Here is a 26102-nt window from a genome sequence, read left to right as displayed (position 1 = left end):
AAGCTACAGGCTGCGCCTAAAGGCAGCATTTCTGAGAATGTTATACTAGTAAATTGCTGTTTGTATCACAGTTGTCACAATACCATCCTGCATCTCTTTTTCCAATGAAATGATGGCCTGTTGTACTTGCTCTTGGAGAAAGCAAAGATCAAAAATGAGTCCTGCCCACCTCAAGAGCTTTTTAAGCAAACTTTTTAGAGTTAGCATATCGTAGTTCATTATAAATTAAGTAGCAGAAGTATGATCTCTCCTGTGACTATTATCTAAAGACAGTACTAGACAGTACTGATACATTATGGATGAAAATCTTCATACCTTCTGAAACTCAATACATTGAGTGCCTGCTGCAGATCTGTTCTGTAGAATTTCAGCCAAACATTAGACTGCCACACTTTTTATGGAAAACCACAAATCAATTAACAAAAGTCTCCTTCCTATTTTATGAACTGTCCACTAATTTACTATTGAATAATAACCTTACGGGCCTATAGATCTTTCCAAAAAATTTTCAGGAGATGCAGGAGAAAGCCATAAAATAATAAGAGCCATCTGAGCAGATGAATCTAATGCTGCTCCAGCACCACCACTGCAGTGGTCACATCTGGTCCTTGTTTACTGCACTACAGCAATATTGTGCCCATCTACCTATGTCTCTGGCTTCAGTATTGTACGTACATCAGAAGACCACCATGGACAGTGATTTTCTGCAGCGATCACTTTTGTAGACCAGCATGTTATTGCTACTTGGGGACCGGGACCCCCGGAGCAGCGACTGGTGTGGGAATTTATCAATGGTCTTACTCTTAAAATATTTTATGAACTTTCCCCTCTTGGCAAACTATTTGCTGATCTTAAAAAAATTGGTATGCAAAATACAGAAAATACGTCTACCTTTTAAGAACATGAAGTTCTGAGTGCAGATAAAATAACCCCTTAAAGCAGAAAGCTTCCTAAGAGAACTGTAACATGCAAAAATTACAAAAAGTAAAGAAAACATTTCAAGTATATATGAATTTCAGCAAAGAAAAGTGCAAGAATGTCACCAGTTTTTTTTTTTTTTTCAAATGACTCACATCAGCTACTCTAATCTTTCATCATTAGCAAGCATATTTCTATACAAAATAGCCATCTATGCACACACTCAGCAGTAAGATCACTGAAAATGTCATAGAAGAAATAGAAGAGAATCAGAGTCTTTTTTACCATGTCAGGGAGTTGCATGTTCAGAGGAAAAAAAGCATAAAAAGGACTTCCAAGTGAGAAGAGAAACAGGAAGAGGGAAGCTGGAGGGGCGGGGGAGTGGTGACTTACAGATGAGGAAATTACATTTGTCAGTATATCCTTAACTGTTCTTACAGTTATCCACATTAGGCTCCTATTGCATGCTTTATTGTCCTGAAAAAGCAAAGGGAAGCCAAAAGCACCTGTTTTAACTTTCCAGATGCTAGTATCCAAAAGCACAACTTTCCAGATGCTACTATCACAATGCTGGAGTGTTCAATGTTTCATGTATACCTTTTTTTGGTATCTTATACTGTATACTGTACCAATACTCCCACCTCCACATATGGTAAAACATATGGTTAAGCCAAGCATTTGTGGACTTAATAAAGTGAACATCAATCTGCAGAGAAAAAGACACATGCTATGCATTGATCCATTACTGCTAAGTAGAAATGAGTGAATCAACTCTGACGCTCGGAAATTAAAACTGAATTTTTTCAAAAAATCTGATTCATTCGAATCAGAATTTTGTGTAATTTGGTTTGGGAGAATTGAGGATAGATGAAAAAGGGAGAAAAAACACAAGGAACTTTGCATGTTTTGACCAAAATACATACATGTAACACATACATGTAACACATGTATGTGTTACATGTTACATACATGTAACACATGTTTTGATTAGGTCTCCACACTCATGTCAAGACAGAAATGCGTCAAATTTGATATGTTTTTCTAAAATAATGGTAAAGCAGACTCTTGCTCGACTGACGTAAAATTAAGTTCCCATTATGATAAATGGGACCATTTAGGACTGAGCTGTACTTGTCTGTAATCTTTGCCTTAGGCCACATTAACACAAACGTATGTGTTTTGCGTTCGTGTGAATGTAGCCTAAGGCAAAAAATACGGATGACGCCCTTTTGGCATCCGTATTGCATGTTTTATCCCAGCCCTGACCCATCTCTTCAATCTATCAATAACCTCTGGTGTCTCCCCCTTAAACATGCTACCATTACACCCATCCTCAAAAAGCCTTCACTTGACCCATCTTCTTTGTCCAGTTATTGCCCCATATCACTTCTTCCATATGCCTCAAAGCTACTTGAGCAACATGTCTGTTCTGAACTGTCCTCTCATCTCTCCTCCTGCTCCCTCTTTGACCGGCTACAATCTGGCTTCCGACCCCACCACTCGACTGAGACTGCCCTCACCAAAGTCACCAATGATCTACTAATGGCCAAAACCCAAAAACATTTCTCTATCCTCCTTCTCCTTGACCTGTCCTCTGCCTTTGACACTGTCGACCACTCCCTTCTGTTACAAACTCTCTCATCTCTTGGCATCACTGACCTCGCCCTCTACTGGATCACATCATACCTCACAGAGCAGATATTTAGCGTCTCCCACTCTCACAACACCTCCTTGTCTCATTCCCTCTCTGTTGGTGTCCCTCAAGGCTCTGTCCAAGGACCCCTGCTCTTCTCTATCTACACATTTGGCCTGGGACAGCTCATAGAGTCCCATGGCTTTCAGTATCATTTTTATGCTAACGACACACAAATCTACCTGTCTGGTGCAGACATCACCACCTTACTATCCAGAATCCCACAATGCTTATCTTCCATATGCTCCTTCTTCTCCTCTCGCTTTCTATAACTTAACATGGATAAAACAGAATTCATCATCTTTCCACCATCTTGCTCAACCCCCCCAACAGACCTATCTATCACAATCAATGACTGCACTCTTTCCCCGGTCAACCAAGTCCGTTGCCTTGGAGTGACCTTGGATTCTGCCCTATCTTTCCGACCACACATCCAAGCTCTTTCCACCACCTGCCTGCCGCCTACAACTAAAAAACATCTCCAGCATACACGCTTTCTTCAACTTTGAGTCTGCGAAAATACTTGTACATGACCTCATCATCTCCCGCCTGACTACTGCAACATCCTCCTCTGTGGCCTTCCATCTAGCACTCTCCACCCCTCCAATCTATCCTCTAATCTGCTGCCCGACTAATCCACCTCTCACCCTGTTACTCCTCTGCCTCTCCCCTCTGACAATGCCTTCACTGGCTCCCCATTGCCCACTAAATTCAGTTAAAAATACTAACAAATACATACAAGGCTGTCCACAACCTGTCCCCTCCCTACATCTCTAAGCTACTTATCCGATACATCCCCACACGCAATCTCCGATCCTCATAAAACCTCCTTCTCTCCTCTCCTCTTACCTACAGTGGAATCCTTCAAAAGAAACCTGAAAACCCACCTCTTCAGACAAGCCTACAACCAGTGACCCTGCTGCCTCTATACCGCCATGACCAGCTTTACCCTCTCCTACTGTGTCCTTCCTCCATCCCTTGTAGATTCCAAGCGCCCATGTGCAGGGCCCTCTCTCCTTCTGTACCAGTTTGTAACTCGTCTTGTTCATGCTTAGTGCAAATGTCTGTATTATGTATGTATACCCCTTTTCATATGTATAGCACTATGGAATGACTGGCGTTTTAATAATAAATAATAATAATAATTCTACCAACGCCTATTTTTGTGCGCAAAACGGACAAGTATAGGACATGCTCTATATTTTTGCGGGGCTACGGAATGGACATACTGATGTGGACTTCTGTCCGCATCTTTTGCAGACCCATTGAAATGAATGGGTCCTCATCCAATCTGAAAAAAAAAAAAAGGAGCCGACATGGAAACAAAATACGTCATGTGCATGTAGCCTAATTAGTAGATTATGTCAGATAACCTATATTGGGATGTATGGTCCCGCTATTGATGCTATTTTATGAGCCAATTAAATTGATTTTGGCATCTTTAATTACACGCAGATAATTTACGTTATTTGCTTTTACATATTTTGCAGATTTTTTTATTGTATTATGTGCACTAAACAGCACACAGAACTTTACGTGGACATAGTCATGCCCAATTCAACAGCATCTGGGAAAAGTATGAATGGCTTTATGTAAAAATTATGGGGGTCATTTATCAAAAAGAAATATGCCTAAATAAGAGTCCTTTGTGCTGCTATCTGTGACTTCTCCCAGCTCGCGTAAGCCCGTCTCATTTACCATTTTTTATAGCTGTTTTAGGCCTAGAAAATGGTCTAAATGTACGACAGCTAGGAAGCTGGCTTACATTTAGAAACAGCGGAGGATCCGCTGAAGTTATGTAGAGGCCGACGGCTCTTCATAACCTTGGCGGATCCACCGCCAGGTATAGGGGTTATTAAGAACAGCATCTACAGCATCTACAGATCTGCACAGTATCATGATCGGACGTTTGCAGTTTCCTGTTTGTGAACTATTTTAATTTCTCACTTATTTCGTTAAGACATGATGAGTGATTTTACTTCCTTGAACTATTTATTGAGACCTTAAAAGATTGACTAATAAATTGCATAAAATTGTGTGTCATTTCCTGCTTCTTAATGCCTGTTCTTTGTTAAAATCAGAAATGACTGTGTACAAAATTCTCAAAATTACCTTAAATGATTGTTCTTAGAATTACAATTTATCACATATCCACAGAACAGATTATAAGTATCTGATCGGTGGGAGTCTGACCAGTGGTCCTGCTGCAGCGGCCCACTGCCAGCGTCAGGAGAATCCCTTACCCCTTTAGGAGGTTTCTACGAAATACAGTCCTGATCAAAAGTTTAAGACCACTTGAAAAATGGCAAAAAATCATATTTAGCATGGCTGGATCTTAACAAGCTTCCAAGTAGAGCTTTAACATGCAACAAGAAGAAATGGGAGTGAGACAAAACATTTTTTGAGCATTCAATTTAATGAAAACAACAAATAAACTGAAACAGGCTGTTTTTCAGCTGATCAAAAGTTTAGGACCACACCTCCAAAAAAACCAAAAGAAACCCCCCAAAACAGAAATCCAACTTCCAAACATGAACTCAGTAATGAGTAGCTCCGCTGTTATTGTTGATCCCTTCAAAAATTTGTTTCGGCATGCTTGATGCAAGCGTTTCCATGAGGTGAGTGGGAACATTTCTCCAAGTGGTGAAGACGGCCGCACGAAGGCCATCTACTGTCTGGAACTGTTGTCCATTTTTGTAAACTTCCCTTGCCATCCATCCCCAAAGGTTCTCAATTGGATTTAGATCAGGGGAACATGCAAGATGGGCCAAAAGAGTGATGTTATTCTCCTGGAAGAAGTCCCTTGTCCTGCGGGCATTGTGTACTGTAGCGTTGTCCTGTTGAAAAACCCAATGGTTACTACACAGTCTCTCTGCAACATCTGGACATAGTCAGCAGCCGTTTGACGGCCCTGCACTTCCTGAAGCTCCATTGTTCCACTGAAGGAAAAAGCACCCCAGACCATTATGGCGCCCCCTCCACTGTGGCACATAGAAAACATCTCAGATGGGATCTGCTTGTCATGCCAGTAACGTTGGAAACCATCAGGACCATCAAGGTTAAATTTTTTCTCATCACAGAATAAAACTTTCTTCCACCTTTGAATGTCCCATGTTTGGTGCTCTCTTGCAAAGTCCAAACGAGCAGTTCTGTGGCGTTCAAGGAGACGAGGTCTTTGAAGACGTTTTTTTGTTTTTGAAGCCCTTCAGTCTTAGATGCCGTCTGATGGTTATGGACCTGCAGTCAGCACCAGTAAGGGCCTTAATTTGGGTCAAGGATCATCCAGTGTCTTGACGGACAGCCAATTGGATCCTCCGACTCAGTGCTGGTCAAATTTTTTGGGGTCTTCCACTTGACTTTTTTGTTCCATAACCCTCAGGATTATTTAAGAAACTCCAAATGACTGTCTTACTGCGTCCCACCTTAGCAGCGATGGCGCGCTGTGAGAGACCCTGCTTATGCAGTTCAACAACCCAACCACATTCAAAAAGGGACAGTTTTTTTTGCCTTTGCCATCACAACGGGTGACTACCTGACAGAAAATTACAATGAATCCACATCTTTGCACAGATTTGGCCTTTGAAAGGCATGTGGTCCTAAAATTTGGATCAGCTGAAAAACAACCTGTTTCAGTTTAATTGTTATTTTTAATTAATTGAATGCTCAAAAAATTTTTTGTCTCACTCTCATTTCTTCTTGTTGCATGTTGAAGCTCTACTTGGAACCTTGTTAATATCCAACAATGCAAAATATGATTTTTTGCCATTTTTCAAGTGGTCTTAAACTTTTGATCAGGACTGTATGTCCCTCTTATAGAGCAAGTAAATGTGACGCCAGTTGCAGTTAAGCAACGAGGATATGGAGTCCCCTTTGTACATGGTAGTGTGTGTAACCGGGGTACGATTGCCAGAGTTATGTAGAGTGGCCTACAATGTCTCTGTGGATGTTGAATGCACATGTCACGGAGCTCCTACCTGGATATCCTTGGATTCCAGACGTGGTGTAATCCGAAGCAAGTGCAAAAGGTTTGAATAACTTGGATGATGTAGAAATAATTGAGTCCAGACTTATAGTAACATCCAGAGTTGTAGTAACACAACTTTACTTGGCATAAAACGGTAATCCAAACAGTTTCCAAATGGTATCTTCGCCATCAGCAGGTATTGGCTTAACTTTGGCAGGCATACACTTCTGCAACAATCTCAGCTCTACTATGCAGTAGCTTTCTCAGATCTCCAATGCTAGCTGGAGTAAATTGGAACTTCTCCTCTTCTGCTGGAACTTTAGCTCAGCTATAGTTTCTTTATCTTTTGTCATAGGAACTTTGTGTCCTGACTTTGAGTAACTTCAGCTCTAGCTTTAGCTTGGATGAAGGCAATGCAAACCCAGGAGGGGACAAGCAACCATGTAGGCTTCAGAGGAAGAGCTCTGCTGGCCGATACACAACCTCTCCCTGAGGAGAGAAGGCTAGACTGCTCACTAACTAACTAAGTCCTCCCTCTCTAAAGAGGGCTTGAATGGAACCAGAAGGTTCCTCTCCAGGTAAACTAACTGCCAATGTTGCTGCCACCTGCTGGTGAACCAGGCACATTGCATGTCAACATTTTCATGAAAATGAATACATAAACATTGCAGGATATGTCAATAAATATAAGAGATGACACAGTATCACACAATGCAGATAGTGGGGGCGCAAAAGAAGTGGTAATGCCACTCTGGGGTATTATACCTCTACTGATCACAAAAATGAGTCTGCTGTCCCTCCCATTTAAATGGAGCATTGGTCAAGTGTATGGACTGCCAAAGGTAACCAAGCACACTTCTCAGTACTGTAGAGTTTTAATGGAGTGGCAGGGTGCATGCTTGTCCACTGCTCTGTTCAAACAGGAGACACAGAACACCTGCTCTTATGATTGGCGGGAGCCCCCACAGATTCTCTGGATAGGTGATAATTTGTTATTCTGGGACAACATCCATAAAGTAGTTTCCTGGGATCAGAGCTGAATCCAGACATATCTCCATTTTCAACCAGGCAGCCCCCTGATATGATCATCGGAGCATTTCTTGCTCCCATGCTCTACTTTGCCCTGCATTGAATTGCGCAGGGCAAAGGCTTTTTATGGAGATCCAGTGACATCATTGGCACTGATGGGTGGGCTTTAGCGCTGTCCTAGCCTATAAGATGGCTAGGGTAGCGCTAAAGCCCACCCATCAGTGCCGGTGATGTCACCATAAACACTGCTAGGCAGAAGCCTCCTACTAGCAGTGTAAAACATGAACAAAAAGCCCTTTCCCTGCGTGATCCAGCTCAGGGCAAGGGAGAGAATCGGAGCATGTAAAGCTCTGATGTCCATGTTAGAGGGGCTGGAGGGGTGAAAATGGGGATATGTCCAGGTTCAGCTCTAAACCTGGACAACCCCTTTAAATATTACCACCTCCATAATATATAAGTTCGCAAAACCATTGTTGCTATATGGAAATTGCTAGTTAATTAATGCATGATTTGTGGGTGTCCAACTTATGGGAACCCTTCTAATCAACAGAATGAAGAAGCAGCGGTGCTCATTAAAGTATTGTGGCCCCCTATTTGCAACATCTGGAATGGTGACATCCATACAAGCATGAGTGTGTCTGATATTGCAGCTCATTTACAGGGACTGAGCTGCAGTACTAGACGCAGCCGTACTAACATTAACTTATATAGGGCATCTCTATCAGCTTTGATTCATCCAATAGTGAAGAATGTTACGGGTTTATAGCCGGGTGTAAGATCACGCATATATTTGGAACATCATCACTAACTGAGAGCAGCAGCATGTTTATGATTAGAGTGACCCTGTCGATATATAGTGGCCGTGGCTTGGCAGTTTTTGCTGAATATGCTGTTATCCTAGTCCCTTAATGACACTGTTTCGGTAGTGGCGCTTGTCAATGCATTTTAAGGAAATGTGTCACCAAAAATTTTATCTGCCATTTAAAACCAGATAGCAACACATCTTTTTTTCTAATCTGTTTTTTTTTCTGATTGTTTTTATTTTATTTCCTGAACGGCTGCTATCTTGCCTGAGCTGTACTTAACAGCATTTGCAAAAGTTTATGGCAGCCCCATAGGCCATAGACACAATGGTCAGGAGTAGAGATGAGTGAATTATTTAAAAATTTGAATCGCCAAGTTTCAACAAATCTTCTGAAAAATGTATTTGCGGCAAATCATGTTAAAAAAGGCTATTTCCTTGCTGCAGAGCGCCTTTATAGTGGTGTAGAACACCGTGCTTTGCAGTAACACACATAGGGAGTCTGCTGTGGTGGTGAAATAATACTGAATCAGTATGACATGCAGATGACAGGCATTGCTCTTAGAATCACTGCACACTTCACTTATTTGGGCAGTCAGGGGGCCAAAATTGACCAAATAACTCAAGTATGAACTCAGCCTTGCAGGTCGATTTTAGCACCTAGAAGAAGCGCACTCCTTTTAACCCGTCGTCAGCTGATTCCACATAAAAGTCTACAGGACCTGTTCTATTAAACGCTTATACAAGTAGAACCCCTGACAGAGTGGAGAGGGTGTCAGCCATAGAGATGGCCTTACAGCTCACCCGGCGGTTGTTTCATGGTGAATTTAGCTCGTTTGTGATTCACCAAACATGCAAACATATGGCGATGTGGTACATGTGACAACAATCGCCTGTATTCTTCATATGTCTGGGTTATGGGGTAGAGTGGAAAGACAAAGGCCTTTTCTGACGAAGAAAAACATCCAAGCCAGGCTACATATTGCAAAAACACATCTGAAGTCTCCCAAAAGCATGTGGGAAAAAGTGTTATGGTATGATGAAACCAAGGTTGAACTTTTGGGCCATAATTCCAAAAGATACGTTTGGCGCAAAAGCAAGACTGCACATCACCAAAAGAACACCTTACCCACAGTGAAGCCTGGTGGTGGCAGCATCATGGTTTGGGACTGTTTTTCTTCAGCTGTAACTGGGGCCTAAGTTAAGCTAGAGGGAATTATGAACAGTTCCAAATACCAGTCAATATTGGCACAAAACCTTCAGGCTTCTGCTAGAAAGCTGAACATGAAGAGGAACTCCATCTTTCAGCATGCCAATGACGCAAAGTATACATCCAAATCAACAAAGGAATGGCTTCACCAGAAGAAGATTAAAGTATTGGAATGACACAGCCAGAGCCCAGACCTGAATCCAATTGAAAATCTGTGGGGTGATCTGAAGAGGGCTGTGCACAGGAGATGCCCTCGCAATCTGACAGATTTGGAGTGTTTTTGCAAAGAAGAGTGGGCAAATCTTGCCAAGTAAAAATGTGCCATGCTGATAGACTCATACCCAAAAAGACTGAGTGCTGTAATAAAATCAAAAGGTGCTTCAACAAAGTATTAGTTTAAGGGTGTGCACACTTATGCAACCCTATTATTTAATTTTTAATTTTTCTTCCCTCTACCTCAAAGATTACAGTTTATAGGTGACATTAAAGGTGGAAAAAGTTCTGAAATGATTTATCTTAGTCTAATTTCTTTTTTTTTTTTACATTACAGAGACCTGACATTCTAACAGGGGATGTAGACTTTTTATATCCACTGTACCTGCTACCACCAAATATTGATTTAGGTGTTCTATATACCTGTTTCCACAAAATACTGATTGAGGGGTGCAAATTACCTGCTTCTACAACATACTGATTAAGGGTGTGATATACCTGTTGCCCCCCCAAAACTGATTGAGGGTTGCGATATACCTGCTTCCACAAAATACTGATTAAGGTGTTTGATATACCAGCTTTCATGAAATACTGATTGAGTCATGCAATATACCTGCTTCTACAAAATACAGATTAAGGGGTTCTATATACCCGCTTCCACAAAATATTGATTGAGGGGTGCGATATAACTGCTTCCACCAAATTTTAATTGAGGCCTGCGATACACCAAATTCCACAAAATACTGATTTAGGGGTGCGATATACCGGCTTCCATCAAATATTGATTCCGGTGTTCTATGTACCTGTTTCCACAAAATATTGATTGAGGGGTGCAGAATACCTGCTTCCACAAAATACTGATTAAGGGGTTTGATATACCTGCTTCCACAAAATACAAATTGAGGGGTGCGATATACCTGCTTCCACATAATACTGATTAAGGGTTTTGATATACCTACTTCCACAAAATGCTGATTTAGGGGTGCGATATACCGGCTTCCACCAAATATTGATTCTGGGGTTCTATGTACCTATTTTCACAAAATATTGATTGAGGGGTGCAATATACCTGCTTCCACAAAATACTAATTGAGGGGTTTGATATACCTGCTTCCACAAAATACAAATTGAGGGGTGCGATATACCTGCTTCCACATAATACTGATTAAGGGTTTTGATATACCTACTTCCACAAAATGCTGATTGATGGGTGCGATATACCTGCTTCCACCAAATATTGATTCAGGTGGTGTTCTATATACCTGTTTCCACAAAATACTGATTGAGGGGTGGGATATACCTGCTTACGCAAAACACTGTTTAACGGGTTCTATACACCTGCTTACACAAAATACTGATTGAGGGGTGCGAAATACCTTTTCACACCAAATATTGATTGAGGCCTGCGATATACATGCTTCCACAAAATACTGATTGAGGGGTGCGATATACCTGCTTTCACCAAATATTGATTCAGTTATTTTTTATACCTGTCTCCACAAAATATTGATTGAGGGGTGCAATATACCTGCTTCTACAAAATAATGATTAAGAGGTTCTATATACCTGTCTCCACAAAATATTGATTGAGGGGTGCAATATACCTGCTTCTACAAAATAATGATTAAGAGGTTCTATATACCTGTTTCCACAAAATACTGATTGAGGGGTGCAATATACCTGCTTCCACAAAAAAACTGACTAAGGGGTTTGATATCCCAGCTTCCACAAAATAAAGATTGAAGGGTGTGATATACCTGTTGCCCCCCAAAAAACTGATTGAGGGTTGTGATATACTTGCTTCCACAAAATACTGATTAAGGAGTTTGATATACCAGCTTTCATAAAATACTGATTGAGTGATGCAATATACCTGCTTCCACAAAATACCGATTGAGGGTTGCGATATACCTGCTACCACCAAATATTGATTGATGCCTGCGATACACGGGCTTCCACAAAATACTGATTGAGGGGTGTGATATGCCTGCTTCCACCAAATATTGATTCAGGTGTTCTATATACCTGTTTCCACAGAATACTGATTGAGGGGTGTGATATGCCTGCTTCCACAAAATACTGATGAAGGGGTTCTATATACCTACTTCCACCAAATATTGATTAAGGGGTTCTACGGTATATTGCTGTTTCTACAAAATACTGATTGAGGGGTGCGACATACCTGCTTCCACAAAATACTGATTAAGGGGTTTGATATACCTGCATTCGCAAAATAAAGATTGAGGGGTGCGATATACATGCTTACACAAAATACTGAATGAGGGTTTTGATATACCTGCTTACACAAAATACTGTTTAAGGGGTTCTATATATCTGCTTCCACTAAATATTGATTAAGGGGTTCTATATACCTGTTTCCGCAAAATACTGATTGAGGGGTTTAATATACCTGCTTCCACAAAATAAAGATTGAGGGGTACATTATCATATTGTGCAGGATGTTTTATATATTTTTTTCCGTGATTTGTTTAACTTGTATTGAAGGAGTGGCACCTTTATTTGTGAATATGCTCCCAAAAATAGGATAGGACTGTTCTATTATGCGCCGAACGTTTCATAAAATGCGAAATGCACGTGGCTTTTTTGGGTGTTTTTTTTTTTTTTCTGCGTGGTATTGAGTATTGCAATACTTTTTTATGGTGACGAAAGCGAATAAAAATTTTGGTATTGAAACAACCTTACGCCGATCTGATCGGCGTAGCGTTGTCACAATACCAAAATTTTCATTCGGTTTCGATTTGGCGACTAAAAATTTAATTTTGCTCCTAAATTTTTCAGTTCAGGAGCCAATGGCTACAAGGTATTTTTTTTTGTCTGGAGCCCTGAGAGGATCGCAGAGGATTTCAAGTTGTTCACATATGAATATTAGTATTACAGTGAGCGGGGCCCGGTGTAATAGAATACAGTGACTGCACCAGGCCCCGCTGCCATTACAACACCAGATGCCGGCCCCCAGTCCCTGTATTGGGGATCATTTACTCACAGGGACACTGTTATGGGGGGATCTGTGGATGACACATATATAGCATAAGGTGCAATATATGTGTCACCCACAGATCCCCCCCCATAACAGTGCTATCCACAGATCCCCCCATAACAGTGTCATCCACAGAACCCCACAACAGTGCCATCCACAGAGCCCCCATAACAGTGCCATCCACAGAGCCTCCATAACAGTGCCATCCACAGATCCCCCATAACAGTGCCATCCACAGATATCCCCATAACAGTGCCATCCACAGATATCCCCATAACAGTGCCATCCACAGATTCCCCCATAACAGTTCCATCCACAGATCCCCTCCATAAGTGCCATCCACAGATCCCCCCATAACAGTGCCATTCACAGATCCCCCCATAACAGTGCCATTCACAGATCCCCCCATAACAGTGCCATCCACAGATCCCCCCATAACAGTGCCATCAACAGACCCCCCCATAACAGTGCCATCCACAGATCTCCCCCATAACAGTGTCATCCACAGATCCCCACAACAGTGCCATCCACAGTTCCCCCCATAGCAGTGTCATCCACAGATCCCCCCATAACAGTGCCATCCACAGATCCCCCCATAACAGTGCCATCCACAGATCCCCCCATAACAGTGCCATCCACAGATCCCCCCATAACAGTGCCATTCACAGATCCCCCCATAACATTGCCATTCACAGATCCCCTCCATAAGTGCCATCCACAGATCCCCCCATAACAGTGCATCATCCACAGATCCCCCCATAACAGTGCCATCCACAGATCCCCCCATAACAGTGCCATCCACAGATCCCCCCCATAACAGTGCCATCCACAGATCCCCCCATAACAGTGCCATCCACAGATCCACCCCATAACAGTGTCATCCACAGAGCCCCCATAGCACCTTTTGGTTCAAAATATTTTTTTATTTGGCTATTCCCCACCCCTCTTGTAATTGTTCCGCTACTTGTGGGCTGTGCGGGAATGAGTTCAGTCACTTCGGTGAGCAATCCTGTCCTGCAGCGTGTGATCCCGTATGACCTGCCGCTGTAGGTCACAGGTCTCATGGGATTGCGCACCGAAGTGACTGAACTCATGCCCATGTTGCCTGCAATTAGCGGATCAGTGGAACAAGTACAAGGTGGGTGGGGGGAGGATCTGTGGGTTTGCCCAGACGGCTAGGCCCTTTACAGTAGATATTAACCCCTTTCAGCAGTCCCCCATTCACTGAAGGGGGGACTGCTGAAAGGGATTAATAACTACTGTGAAGGGCCTTCCCCCTTTCACAGTAGTTATACCCAGATATGTGCCCCCTTCACAGTACTTATGCCCAGATATGTGCCCCCTTCACAGTAGTTATGCCCAGCTATGTGCCCCCTTCACAGTAGTTATTCTAGATATGTGCCCCCTTCACAGTAGTTATGCCCACACTGCTTCTAACAGAGGCTCACTAATGGACGCTGAGATTAGATCACCCCATACAAAAGCATTGAATCAATACTTTCCTATAGGAAAAAATTTGACCCTGGAGGTCATCATGCAGGGTGTGAGGACGTCCAGCGTCAGATACCAGACCAAAGGTCTGTTTTAATCCAGGAAGCCCTCAGGTGGCTGCCAGCCACTAGACACTGACTTATTGCTGGAACGTAAACAATGCAGTTTCTCTATAACATTGCAGCTCAATTTGCAAAAGGGACACTGTACCCAGACCACTGCAATGAGCTGAAGTGGTCTTTCTGCCCCTGGCCATGTACATCCGCAACATTCATTATCATATTGTGCAGGATGTTTTATATATTTTTTTCCGTGATTTGTTTAACTTGTCTTGAAGGACTGGCACCTTCATTTGTGAATACGTTCCTATTTTGGGAGTAGTATTCATGTGCAGTTTTGCCCCACCTATCTAATAGGCGACCTTGATGAAGGTGGTACATATAGGTGTGTGTGCTCCTCCTCCCACTGGTTGATGCTGCACATGGAGCTAACTAGGAGCAACACACTATATATGCGGGGTTTGCACTGCTGAACATAAATGCATAACGGCATAGGCAGGTTTAGCGTAGGACCCACCTGAACTGAGACCACCTTGTCGCTTGGTAGGTGGGCTTAGATGTGTTTTGATCAAAATTTATTGACCAAGTGTCTCAGATTTTATTAATAGAGTGAGGGCTTAGTGCTTGCATCTATTTTTATAGTGCATTATTTTCTGTGACGGTACAATATACCTGCTTCCACAAAATACTGATTGAGGTGTTCTATATATCTGTTTCCACAAAATACTGATTGAGGTGTGCGATTTACCTGCTTCTACAAAATACTGATTAAGGGGTGCAATATACCTGCTTATACCTCATAGAAACATAGAAACATAGAATATGTCGCAGATAAGAACCATTTGGCCCATCTAGTCTTCCACCAAATACTCATTGAGTCCTGCTATATACCTGCTCCCACAAATAATGATCTTCGCTAGGGACTTTGGCACAAGGTTATTTTGAAAATTACAGGCAGAGGAAGAGGCAGGCCATTCCGCCGGGGTGGTAGGGGTTGGGCAGGTGCACCAGGCCAGAGCCTAAGTGGAAAGTTGGAGAAGGTGCGTGCGATTAGGTCAAAGGACGCACCAGAGTTGGTTGAGAGGCTCACTCAGCCTTCCGCTTTTGCACCCTCCTCATCCTCTGTATCAGCACCCTCCTCACTCTCTGCTGTGTGCACCCCCAAAGACACCATGACCACCAACACCACCACCATAGCCCCTCCAATCGAGTCAGAGGTAATATTTTGCCATCCATTTTCCGTCCTCTTTTGATGCGCAGCCATTCTTGGCATCGAAAGAGGACGAGGAGGTTGCAACGACCGCCACCCAGCGGTCTGAGAACAGTACACAGATCAGCCCAAGGAGGGTGGTCCCTGCTGTTGCTGAATACTTTAAGATCTCTAATGTCAGTGGTGGTGTAAGTGACGATAATGAAGTGTCGATGGACATCACGTGGGAGCCCACTAGTGATGAGCAGCAGGGGTCATATTCGAATTTGCGATATTTCGCGAATATTTTGTAGAATATTTGGTGAATATTTGCGAATTGTAATATTTGTTATATTCATCGATTTTTTTTACTCGAAAAATCGACAAGGCAATGATCGCGTCAATTTTTGTAATGCAAATTTTTATCGCAAATTTTTCAAATGCCGAGCACAAACACGATTCCTCCCTGCTTCTTGCTTGTGGGCCAATGAGTCATAGCATTATATCGAATATATTTGTTTTTTCAAATATTCGCAATATTAAAAAACAAGAATATATAACAATTCAGCAAATATTTTAAAAAAACTAATGTAGAGCAATGTAGCTAATATAGTGCTATATTCTTTTTTTTAATAGTAGAATGTTTTTTCCAATTTAAAGTTCAGATGAGAAAAAAAATTACAACTATTAGACAAAGAAGATTATAGCACTATATTAGCTAAATTGCTCTACATCATTTTTTTTTTATCGAATATTCCCTATATTGCTATATATTCTTGTTTTACAATATTACGAATATTCAAAAAAACTAATATATTAGTTTTTGGGAATATTTGTAATATTCTAAAACAAGAACATACAGCAATATATCTAATATTCGAAAAAAATACGAATAAAGTGTAATTTAGCTAGTATAGTGCTATAATCTCTTTTTCAATAGTTGAAATTTTTTTCCAATCTGAACTTCAGATGAGAATAAAATTACAACTATTAGACAAATAAGATTATAGCACTGTATTAGCTAAATTGTTCTATATTAGTTTTTTCTTTCCGAATATTCGCTATATTGATATATATTCTTGTTTTAGAATAATTTGAATATTCAAAAAAACTAATACAGGTCCTTCTAAAAAAATTAGCATATTGTGATAAAGTTCATTATTTTCTGTAATGTACTGATAAACATTAGACTTATATATTTTAGATTCTTTATTTAAGACTTTTTTCAATTTTTAACAACCCATAGCATGATGGGCACTAGGATTGATAAGGAATACAACATACTAATAAAGCATGAATACAATAAATGACAAATGACAAGTCAAAAATTACAAATCCTCACTCGGAAATACCACATAATCATGTGGAACAATAGAAAGCAAATGGAATCCAAAATCACTGAGTAGACGCGGAAAAGGGGGGACAAGGAAGGAAAGGGGAAGGGCGAAGGGAAGGGAAAAGGGAAAGGAGACAGCATTCCCGAACCTGCACTCTCACTCAGATGCTAGGAGTGTTTTTCCTTCCGCAGACTCAAAGAAGTCCAACCAACGACTCCAGGTCTTGGTGAACTTTTTTTCAGTATGTCTCAATGATGAAGTGAGGTCCTCCATTCTCATAACCTCCTGAACTCTATTAATCCACATTGATAGGGAGGGAGCAGATGATTGCCTCCACAGACAGGGGATGCAGGCTCTGGCCGCGTTTACCAAGTGCCTTACCACAGACTTGTTGTAGGATGACAAAGGAATCTCGCACTGATGGAGCAGGAAGAAAGCAGGTGACTTAGGGAGGGTATATGTAGTGAATTTAGAAGTAATTTCCCATACTGAGTTCCAAAATTTCCCATACTGAGTTCCAACCATACTGAGTTCCAAAATGTCGACCAGAAGATATGTAGCAACGTACCCCTCTCAGAGCCGCAGCGCCAGCAGAGGGGAGAGGTCGATGGGAATATGGAGTTAAGTCTGGTGGGGACTCTATACCAGCGTGACATGAGCTTGAAACCCGATTCCTGAATATTGCTGGCCATAGAAGTTTTGTGGATGCATGTGAAGAGTCTCAGCCGTTGGTCCGAAGAGAGCGTGATATCCAAGTCAGCTTCCCATTGAGAGACAAAATTGGGAGGAGGTTGGCCTGGGGGAGATATTAGTAAGCCATATGCGCGGGAGAGGGTACGTCTAGTTACTCCAGACTGCTCACAGATGAACTCAAAGTCCGTCTTTTCACAAGCGTACGTAGACGCAGGAGGGAGTGTAGACATGAAGTGTGTAAGTTGTCTAGATTGCCAAGGATTAAGAGTAGGCGTTCCTGATAACTCTGAAATCTGTTGAGGGGTAAGCCATTGGTTTGAGGCAGTCAGATGATGGGCCCTAAATTTGTTACATCTTATTAGTTCCTTAAAGGGACCGCGCTCTAGTCCTGGAGGGAATTGAGGGTTGCCCAGGATAGGGAACATAGGAGAAGGGGATGGAGAGATACCCGGGTGACTTTGAATGCTGGCAAAGGCTTTTAAGGAGGGGCCTATAGTCGGGTGCAGGCGTGCTTCCAACGGGGTCTGGGTGGACAACCAAGGGATGGCCGACAATGGAGCACTCAGAAAGGATTGCTCAACGGAGACCCATTGTTTGTAGGCTTGGTGACGACACCAATCTACTACCCTAAGAAGGTGTGAAGCCCTATGGTATGAGAGGAAGTCCGGGAGCCCAAGACCACCCTCAAGCTTGGGACGGAAGAGTATTGACCTTGCTATCCTGGATGGTTTACCTGCCCATATGAAATGTGTCAACATTTTCAGAATGGAAGAAGAGTCTGGGGATGTGTATCGGTAAGGCTTGGAAGAAAAATAGAATTTTTGGCAGGACATTCATTTTAAAAATGGATATCCTTCCAAACCAGGAGAACGTTCCAATATTCCATCTGTCTAGGTCTGATTTTATATTCCGGAGAAGAGGCGGGTAGTTGACCTGATATAATTCCGAGAGTGTGGGGGTAAGCAAGATCCCTAGATATTTTAGAGACGACCGAGCCCATGTAAACGGAAAGTTCTCCGAAATAGATTGGACCGTAGAAGCGGGAAGAGTTATGTTTAAAGCTTCCGATTTTTGATAATTAATTTTAAAGTTCGAAAGGTGAGCATATGTCTTTAGTTCCTGCAAGAGGTTCGGGAGCGTAACCCTGGGATTGGTAAGAAAGAACAGAAGATCATCAGCGTAAGCTGCAACCTTGTTCGATGTCTCACGAATCCGTAGCCCTGAAATATCGGGGTTCCCCCGAATATGACACAGAAGGGGCTCTAGACAAATCACGAAAATTAAAGGGGAAAGGGGACAGCCCTGTCTTGTTCCATTGCGAATAGACAGGGGCATGGAAAACTGGCCATTCACCTTAACCACTGCCGTGGGGTTGGAGTAAAGATTAGTAATACGAGCCAACATTTTATCCCCCATACCCACGCAACGTAGAGTTTCAAACATAAATTCCCAATTCACCCTATCGAACGCCTTTTCGGCATCGGTAGATAGGAATAAAGTTGGGGTCTTAGAAGTGACGGCTTGATAGATCATGTTAATTGCTCTTGTAGTGCTATCACGGGCTTCCCTAAAGGGCAAGAAACCCGTTTGGTCTAGATGAATTATTTTTTGGAAATGTGGTAGAAGGCGAGTGGCAAGAATTTTAGAAAATAACTTCAGATCTACATTGATCAGGGAAATGGGACGGTAATTTTGGCAATGGGAGGGATCTTTCCCTTCCTTGGGTACTACATATATTTTAGATTCATTACACACCAACTGAAGTAGTTCAAGCCTTTTATTGTTTTAATATTGATGATTTTGGCATACAGCTCATGAAAACCCAAAATTCCTATCTAAAAAAATTAGCATATTATGAAAAGCTTCTCTAAACGAGCTATTAACCTAATCATCTGAATCAACTAATTAACTCTAAAAACCTGCAAAAGATTCCTGAGGCTTTTAAAAACTCCCAGCCTGGTTCATTACTCAAAACCGCAATCATGGGTAAGACTGCCGACCTGACTGCTGTCCAGAAGGCCATCATTGACACCCTCAAGCAAGAGGGTAAGACACAGAAAGAAATTTCTGAACGAATAACTGTTCCCAGAGTGCCGTATCAAGGCACCTCAGTGGGAAGTCTGTGGGAAGGAAAACGCTGCAGAAAACGCTGCACAACGAGAAGAGGTGACCGGACCCTGAGGAAGATTGTGGAGAAGGACCGAGTCCAGACCTTGGGGGACCTGCGGAAGCAGTGGACTGAGTCTGGAGTAGAAACATCCAGAGCCACCGTGTACAGGCATGTGCAGGAAATGGGCTACAGGTGCCGCATTTCCCAGGTCAAGCTACTTTTGAACCAGAAACAGCGGCAGAAGCGCCTGACCTGGGCTACAGAGAAGCAGCACTGGACTGTCGCTCAGTGGTCCAAAGTACTTTTTTCGGATGAAAGCAAATTTTGCATGTCATTCGGAAATCAAGGTGCCAGAGTCTGGAGGAAGACTGGGGAGAGGGAAATGCCAACATGCCTGAAGTCCAGTGTCAAGTACCCACAGTCAGTGATGGTCTGGGGTGCCATGTCAGCTGCTGGTGTTGGTCCACTGTGTTTTATCAAGGGCAGGGTCAATGCAGCTAGCTATCAGGAGATTTTGGAGCACTTCATGCTTCCATCTGCTGAAAAGCTTTATGGAGATGAAGATTTCATTTTTTAGCACGACCTGGCACCTGCTCACAGTGCCAAAACCACTGGTAAATGGTTTACTGACCATTGCATTACTGTGCTCAATTGGCCTGCCAACTCTCCTGACCTTAACCCCATAGAGAATCTGTGGGATATTGGGAAGAGAAAGTTGAGAGACGCAAGACCCAACACTCTGGATGAGCTTAAGGCCGCTATCGAAGCATCCTGGGCCTCCATAACACCTCAGCAGTGCCACAGGCTGATTGCCTCCATGCCACGCCGCATTGAAGCAGTCATTTCTGCAAAAGGATTCCCGACCAAGTATTGAGTGCATAACTGAACATAATTATTTGAAGGTTGACTTTTTTTGTATTAAAAACACTTTTCTTTTATTGGTCGGATGAAATATGCTATTTTTTTTTTATAGGAAATTTGGGTTTTCATGAGCTGTATGCCAAAATCATCAATATTAAAACACTAAAGGCTTGAACTACTTCAGTTGGTGTGTAATGAATCTAAAATATATGAAAGTCTAACGTTTATCAGTACATTACAGAAAATAATGAACTTTATCACAATATGCATTTTTTTTTAGAAGGACCTGTATATTCAATATAGTGCTATAAATTTGTTTTTTTAGAACATTCATCATTTTTACCATCTAAAGTCATGATTCCTCCATGCTTCTTGCTTGTGGGCCAATGAGTCAATGGCTCACAAGCAAGAAGCAGGGAGGAATCATGTTTTTACTCAGCAATTGAAAAATTTGCAATAAAAATTTGCATTACGAAAATTTGCATTATGAAAATTTGCAATACATATTTTTTGAATATTTGAAATTACGAATATATATCACTATATTCTAAATATTCTTGAATTTTCAAAATACCTATATTCACAATAAAAATTTGCAATTCAAATATTCGTGATCAACACTAGTGCGCACAAGAGAGGAAGAGTAGGGAAGTTCAGAGAGAGAGACGAAGCAGCAGAAATGGAGGAGAAGAAGGAGAAGCAGGCAGAACTCGCAGTGCACAGGAGGCAAAAATAAGACTGCAAATGTATCTGGAGCGAGCCATCCACCATGCACAGTCACATCTTGCGCTCCCAGGACGCCGGCACATGGCTCTGCAGTGTGGGCTTTTTTTAACATGTCAGCTGCTGACAATAGTGTTACCATCTGCAGCCTGTGCTGTCAACGCATAAGTTGTGATAAGCCCAACACTCACCTAGTGACGACCGCCTTAAGAAGGCGTCTGGCTTTTCATCACCGAGCCCATTAGGAGCAACACCGTCAGAACCTACAAAGCCTCACTCCCGGCGCTCTGCATCCTGCCTCTTTTCCTCTCTCCTCCCATTTGTCCTCCACTCCACCTTACACTGTGCCATAGTCGCATTCATCTGGCAGGCTTCCGTGGCCCAAATGTTTGAGTGTAAAAAGTTGATGACGGCGGATAACCCTCTTGCCCAACGGCTGACTGCTGGCTTGTCGGAACTGCTAGCCCGCTAACTACTGCCAAATAAACTGGTGGACTCTGAGGTCTTTAGAAAGTTTGTGGCCGTTGGCACACTGCAATGGAAGGTCCCCGGAAGGAAATATTACTCCCAGTAGGGCATCCCAGAGCTTTATGGCCACGTTTAGCGGCAAGTAAATATATCTCTGACACACAGTGTCTGTACCAAGATACATCTGACCACAGACACGTGGTCTAGAAAATGTAACACCCTGGAGTTGTGTTACTAAACTCTTCTACCCTGCTACGATCTGTTAAGAGCCTTAACCTTGTCATCTCATGTAATTTCACATAATATCAACACAACTGTGCATTGTAAACCATGTTAAATGTATATTGCTGTAATTTCCATGTTCACCAGCAGGTGGCAGCAATGTGTTAGCAAGGAGTTCAGTTCAGTTCAGTGTTTCTAGCCTGGAAAAGTTAATTTCAGTTTAGCTCCCCCTCTGTGAGCAGAGTGGGTTGTGCCCATATCCTGCAGCATGGGGAGGGAGAGAAGTTAGAATCAGTGTGCCAGCCACCCCTGCTAGGGGAAGGCTGTGCATGTAGGAGCTCCCAGATATAGGGAATCAAGCCAGGATCTTGTCTCAGCTGAGATATTGATCATCATCCCCAGCCTGAGCCTCAGCTGGAAGAAGCAAGCAGACAAACTCCAGTTCCAGGAAGAAACCATACCCTGTAAAGATAACTGTGAGTAAAGTTCCAGAGACCCAGGAGAAGCCATATTCCTCCTCAGCTGGTCGGTCCCCATGCAGCAGAAGATAGAAAGTGCAGATGCCAAATTCCTGCCACATTACAGAGCTATTAACTAGACGTCCTTTCCTGCAAGCTCCAGGTACATGAGAGAGCTGAAGATAAATTCCTGCCAACCTTTGCCAATATCTGCAGGGACCTAAGACTAAAGCTGTATCTTGCTTGGATGAAGTTACCATCGCTAAAAACAAGTTTGAACTTTACCAAAGGTCTGAATCTCAATTTCTGCTGCAAATTCCTCTATTACTCCTACTAGCACCACACTCATTTTATTGCAAGTGAGCCAGGATCCAGGAGTCCCGCCGTACCCAGGTAGGAGACACCGTTGACACTATTACTACTACCATACAGAGACATTACACCACAATGACATTCCTAACCTGGGGGCGTGAGTTATAACACCTTAAAGGGCCCTGTGACAGTACCCTGGGCTTGCTGCAATTGGCATCACAAACAAAATTATAGACTATTATACCCATATCCTGACCCACTGCATAATTTGGCGTCCGAGAAACCGTACCACAGTCCTGCACTTTGCAAAAACACAGGCAGGGAAGGTACATAACTTTTACTGCCCACTGGGTGAACCTGCTGACAGTTGTCAAGCATGTAACCCGTGGCACCCGTGTGGATTTGGTGTTACCACCACGGATTGAATGCAGGCCTGCCTCTTCTTCTCCTCCTCCTACTCCATCCTCGGCTGACTCATACTTTTCCACTGCTACCGCCTCTTCCACTAGACTCCCCAAGCTCCCCAGAACCTATTCGACGTGCCAGGTGAGATGTTGCAATGCTGTGCTGCGGCTGTTGTGCCTGGAAGCCAAGAGCCACACTGGTCCTGCACTGCTTTCAGCTCTGCGGTCACAGGCCGATCAGTGGCTAACCACGCTCAATTTGACAGTTGGTAAAGTGGTGTGCGACAATGGTGCCAATCTGCTGAGAGCGCTGAAACAGGGCAAAATGGCACACGTCCTAAACTTAGTCGTGCAGCGATTGATTGCCAAATACCATGGGGTCCAGGACATCTTGCGGCAGGCCAGGAAAATCTCTGGCTAGTTTAGAAGATCTTACACGGCCATGGCTCGCCTTGCTGACATGTTACCAATATCACAGAGGGCTGTCAGAATGCAGCATTTCTAGACCTTGCTGCAAGAGATGCTGCATTCTGCTGTTGCTGGCGCTGGCAGAGGAATTTCCACCCACAGTGATACAGATGCAGGTATAAAATTCTCCTGTGCCTGAAAGAATAGGGCAGTTTGAATATGTGTTGATCACTTCGGATATGAGCTAATTCTTGCAGCCAAACCATGACTAGGGAATGCCTAGACCGACAGGTGTCCGAGTACATCGGGTTAACGGCTGATGTGGATGCTCTGAGAAGCGACGAACCCCTGGATTACAGGGTGTGCAGGCTTGACCTGTAACCAGAGCAGCCACAATTTGCCATCAAACTCTTGGCTTGGCCCTCGTCAAGTGTCCTGTCCGAAAGGATGTTCGGCGCTTCAGGGGGGATCGAGACCAATAACCGCACTTGCCTAGCTCACAACAGTGTGGACTAACTAACATTTCTAAAAATGAAGGCATGGATCTCAGATGAATTCAACACCTGTGACAACACATGTAATTGAATTTCCTCATGCCAGCACACAAATATCCGCCACCACCCAGAACAAAGAATGGTCCTTTTCTTATGTATATACAGCGGCATAAAAGGCCTTTTCTGGCCGGTGAATACCTATTGTTTGGGGCCTGTACTCCACTGGCCTGCAGTAAAATTGTTATCCATTGACCGTCTAATATACCTCCAGCCACATAATCACTCGTTCTTTTCTGTCCAGTGAATGCATAATTTTTGGGGCCTATACTCCACTGGTCTACAATAAGATTATTATCCACTGACTGCGTAATATACCTCTAGCCACATAATCACTTGTTCCTTTCTGTTCGGTTAATGCCTAATGTTTGGGGCCTGTACTCCACTGGCCTACAGTAAAATTATTATCCACTGACCACCTAAAATACCTCCAGCCACATAATCACTTGTTCTTTTCTGTCCGGTGAATGCCTAATGTTTCGGGCATGTACTCCACTGGCCTGCAGTAAAATTGTTATTCACTGACCGTCTAATATGCCTCCAGCCACATAATCACTTGTACTTTTCTGTCCAGTGAATGCATAATTTTTGGGGCCTGTACTCCACTGGCGTGCAGTAAAATTGTTATCTACTAACCATATAATATGGCACCAGCCACAAAATTACATGTTCTTTTCTGTCCAGCAAATGCATAATTTTTGGGGCCTGTACTCCACTGGCCTACAGTAAAATTGTTATCCACTGACCGCCTAATATACCTCTAGCCACATAATCACTTGTTCTTTTCTGTCCGGTGAATGCCTAATATTTGGAGCCTTTACTCCACAGGCCTGCAGTAAAATTGTTAACCACTGACCGCCTAATATACCTCCAGCCACATAATCACTTGTTCTTTTCTGTCCGGTGAATGCCTAATGTTTGGGGCCTGTGCTCCACTGGTCTGCAGTTAAATTGTTATCCACTGACCATCTAATATACCGCCAGCCACATAATCACTTGTACTTTTTTGTCCAGTGAATGCATACTGCCAGGGTGTGTTTGGGTCCTCTGCCTCTTCTTCCTCATCGCCCTGTAGCTCCTCTGGCTGCTTCTGCTCCTCTTCTCCTGTCACCTGTGTAGAAAAACCACCCATTTTCCTACACATTGCTTGTGCTCCAATGTCCTCCTCCTCTTCTTCTTCCAGTTATGCCCCCAAAGGGCTCATGATGTGGCCGTGAGATGTAGGCGCCACGTCTCAAGTCCCCTGACCAGTCAGATTTACCAGCATCTGTTCTGGGACATGAAGCAGTGGAGTGACATTGTTGATCCTGTATTCCTGGCGACTGACAAATAACGTGGCCCCCTCAAAGTGCCTGAGCAAACGGCAGGTGTCACGCATATGCTGCCTCTGGCTGACATCGAAGTTACACAGGAGAGTACTCCTTTCCTCTTGGACCATCAAGAAATCGTTTATGGCCTCTGTTCGCATAGTCGGTCCAGCATATGAAGGCTGGAATTCCAACGGGTGGAAACATTGCATATCAGCCTATGTTGGGGGATGCCGTTCTGCCAATGCAGCTCAAGGAGGGTGTGCTTTGAGGTGTACAAGTGGCAGAAATGCATGCAAAGTTTGCTGGCCATTTTTAGGATGTCTTTCAGATGGGTGGAAGACTTCAGGAACCGCTTGACAACCAGATTGAACACATGTGCCAAACAGGGTGCATGGCTCAGCCCTTCCTGACGCAGCGCCGACACCATGTTCTTCCCATTGTCGGTAACATGGTTCCAATTTTGAGTTGTCGTGGAGAAAGCCAGGATTTGATTACTTGATGCATCACACGGAGCAGTTCCTCCTCTGTGTGACTCCGTTCGTCCAGGCAAACTAGGTGCAGAACAGCGTGACACCACCGTGCCCTTCACATGTGGTATGTTGGAAAGGCACTGGGAATTGTCCCTGCAGTGGAGGCTGAGGACACGGTGGAGGATGAGGAGGCGGACATTATCACAGGA

Source organism: Bufo gargarizans, chromosome 3 (assembly GCF_014858855.1).
Source record: "Bufo gargarizans isolate SCDJY-AF-19 chromosome 3, ASM1485885v1, whole genome shotgun sequence".
In the NCBI taxonomy this organism is placed as follows: domain Eukaryota; kingdom Metazoa; phylum Chordata; class Amphibia; order Anura; family Bufonidae; genus Bufo; species Bufo gargarizans.
The sequence above is the reverse complement of the archived record's forward strand: the minus strand, read 5'-3'. Positions refer to the sequence as shown.